The sequence below is a fragment of the Cebus imitator genome, unplaced genomic scaffold (genome assembly GCF_001604975.1).
Source record: "Cebus imitator isolate Cc_AM_T3 unplaced genomic scaffold, Cebus_imitator-1.0 Scaffold471, whole genome shotgun sequence".
Lineage (NCBI taxonomy): Eukaryota > Metazoa > Chordata > Mammalia > Primates > Cebidae > Cebus > Cebus imitator.
In genome coordinates, this window is record NW_016107786.1 from 1,558,095 (window position 1) to 1,561,420 (window position 3,326).

Below are 3,326 nucleotides of genomic sequence, written 5' to 3' on the forward strand. Positions count from 1 at the left end.
GTCTTGCCCTGTCTCACTTAGGGACATGGGCCCAACGGGCAGTGACTCCATCCTGTTCCCTTCCAAAGTCTCTGCTTGGCCCCAAGAATGTATTCAAGTACAGACTGCTCAGAAAGCTGCCTTTTCTCTCTCCAGTCACAGGGACTGAAGCCAGCCTTCCACCATGAGACTTCTCCAACTAAGAGGCAGCCACCAGTTTCAGAGTATCTTCAAGTTTTCTGAAATAAGCATAGAATAAGGAATGAGAAAAAAAATAAACAGTCAATGTCTAAGACCCCTGAATCCATCTTTGGAAAGGATAATTCTACTGTATTAGTTTCCTATGGCTGCTGTAACAAATACCACAGACTAAATGGCTTAAACAACGGAAGTTAATTTTCTCATAGTCTGGTTGCTAGAAGTCCAAGATCAATGTAGCAGAGTTGGTTTCTTCTGAAGCGTCTCTTTTTGGCCTGTAGTACCTGTTCTCTCTCTACTTTCATGTGATCTTCTGTGCACATCTGTGTCCTAACCTCCTTTTCTTAAAAAGTCAATAGTCACATTGGATTAATGCTCACTCTTATGACCTCATTTTCCCTTAATTAACTTTTTGAAGACTTTATCTCTAAATACAGTCATATTTTAAGGTACTGGGGTTTGGAACTTCAATATATGAATTTGGGAGGGTGGAGGACAAGACAGCCCATAACAGCTACCCTCCAGAATTTGTAATTCACTCAGTCTCACGTTGGAGCCAAAAGACTTCTGGAAGGCAGATTTAAAAACTAACCCGTTTGCCGAGCTAGTGATGTTTTCCATCTATCCACCACACTGGAGAGAGATAGTCTCTTTGCAAAGTTATTTTAAATCCCATCTTGCATTATGTGGTGCCCTTTCCTATAGGAAAATGGTATACATGTAGGAGTGCAGCTTCCTTTATGTCAGTGCCTGTAGAATCCAGCCCAGCACCTGAATTGCATCTTAAACACATCCTGCTTCATTAAGTTGGCTTCATCACTTATCACCCTGACAGCCAGTATTGCTTGAACACATACTGCCTGGCAGCAAGATGAGCATGTCCCTCTATGCAGGACGCCTGGCCAAGAACCAACTCTTCCTGCCTGGAATACGTTTCCCCTGGCAGTCTCCTTCTTGTTAATCCAGTCCCAGCTTAAATGGCACTTCCTCAGAGAGGCCTTCTTCTGACCACCCAAGATAAAGAAGTCCTCCCATCCCACCCCACCGTATCATATCATTATCATGGTAGTTAGTAGTTCTTTTCCTTTGTAACATGTATTTACCATCAATCTCTCCATGGGTCTACAGATACCATGAAGAGCATTTCCTAAGGACACTCAGAGTTGTCACTTGTGTTGTTCCAATTTTGGCTTGGGATATTTTGTGCACAAAAGACCTAACAACCATCATTTATTTTACTGTGACATAAATGACAGCTGCTACTTTTTCGTGCAACTACGCACAAGTAAAGGTGCAAGTATGTAGGCAGTGGTGGCCCCGGGGATGGTTTGGGAAGAATTTAGCCCACGGTAAGTTCCATGAGTACTTCTCTCATAGCTACTCCATATAAATGTGAGATCTCAGTGAAAGGGGAGCTTCCTGCCAAAATGTAGTTTCAACACAAGTCTGTATAATCTCTCCACCTGTGAATAAAGAAAATCTGAAGCCACCACTGTCTGTGAGGATAAGCATTCTCATTGACTACTGAAAACTAGAAGTAATATCTCATATGTCATTAATGGCTATTTTGCTCACAGGATGGATTTTTTTTTACAATGGATTTTTTTTTAAGACAGGTTTTTTCTATGTCACCCAGGCTGGAGTGTAGTGATGTGAACATAGGTCATTGCTGCCTTGAACTCCTGGCTCAAGCGATTCTCCCAACTCAGCCTCCCAAACAGGTGGGACAACAGGTGCACACCACTGCGCCCAGTTAATTTTTTAAATGTTTTGTAGAGATGGGGGTCTCACTTTGTACTCAGACTGGTATTGAATTATTGGTTTCAAGTGATCCTCCTGCCTCGGCCTCCCAAAGTATTGGGATTACAGGTGTGAGCCACTGTGCCCAGCCAGGATGGATTTCAAACTAATTTACATTGTAGTGAAACAACTCCTTGGGCCTGAAGGAAGAACTGGCTTTAAATTTCCCCTTGTACTATCTGTAGTAACTTCAGACAGGAAAAGAAAAACTTGGTGAAATACAAATAAAATCCAAATCCTCACTTCGGTGAAGAATTAGAGGATTCTCTTTGCTCAAAGTTACTTTCATAAATATAAGGAAAAATAAGTTTGAGTTTCACTCTCCCCTTGGTTCCCTTCCCTGCTTAAGTGGCAGACAGAAAGACCTCAAATCTACAAACTTGTGAATCAAGAAAGACTATTTTTGATTAGGGGTTTGTACATGCTGTTTAGATAGGGAAGGCTTATTAACACAATGTAGAGATGATGGATGAGGCTGTTCAAGTGTAGATAACAATGATAAGATCAATGCAGCAGATAAAAATGAAGATCCTACCTCCAAGGATTGCATCTGGAGAGTGGATAGTATTCTGTCAGCTTTGGAAAATGGATGAAAAGCAAATCTTGCAGATGTCCCCATTCCATTCCCAGGTTGCTCAGTAGCTGGTGGTTGGAAGAAACTCTGTAACAATGATCAATCCCTGGACAGGAAAACCTCCTTCCAGGATTCTTCTTTAACATGGGTCTGAGAAGAAGAGAAATATAATATTGTTTTAAATTAAGATGCTAGCCAACTGTCACCAAAACACATATTTAAATTGTTTTTCAGATCTTGAGGATGATTTAACCTGATCTGTCCTTTCATTGATTCCTCTTAAAACCAAGAGCTTGAGCTGGCTGGATAGGGGTCCAGTTTTGGTCACAGAAGAAAGCCCCAAGCTATTTAGATCAGAACAGGATTGATGCAGTTCTAGATTGGGTTGGTATCCTGCCAGTGGAACCAACTTATCTTGAGCAAGTGTGAAAAGACTGAAAGCTTCTGCATTGAAATACATAGTGTATTTCTCCTAGGGCATTCAAAACACTTCAAAGAAAGAGCTTCCATGCATAAGTGAGTTTGAGCACATATACTAACGAGAAGGTGTACAACTTGCAAGGGGATAAAAAAAGAGATAATAACTCCCAACATATGTATACTCTGTGACCCCAATTTCTACTCCTAAGTAAATACCCAAGAAAAAGAAAACATACAGAAAAAAACATGTATAAGAATGTCCATAGCAGTTTAGCTACCTGTTGTCCAAATATCTGGCACATAATAGGTGCTCAATAAATGTGTAAAATTGAACATATCTTTACATCCCACAAAT

General features: G+C 40.8%; 1 non-coding gene across 1 annotated transcript; it reads left to right on the plus strand.

Moving 5' to 3' along the window:
* The first annotated feature begins 2,509 nt into the window (after positions 1–2,509).
* On the plus strand, positions 2,510–2,649 carry LOC119468674. Its single transcript, XR_005197415.1, has one exon. It is a non-coding gene; the product is annotated as a small nucleolar RNA SNORA7 (small nucleolar RNA).
* Positions 2,650–3,326: the final 677 nt, after the last annotated feature.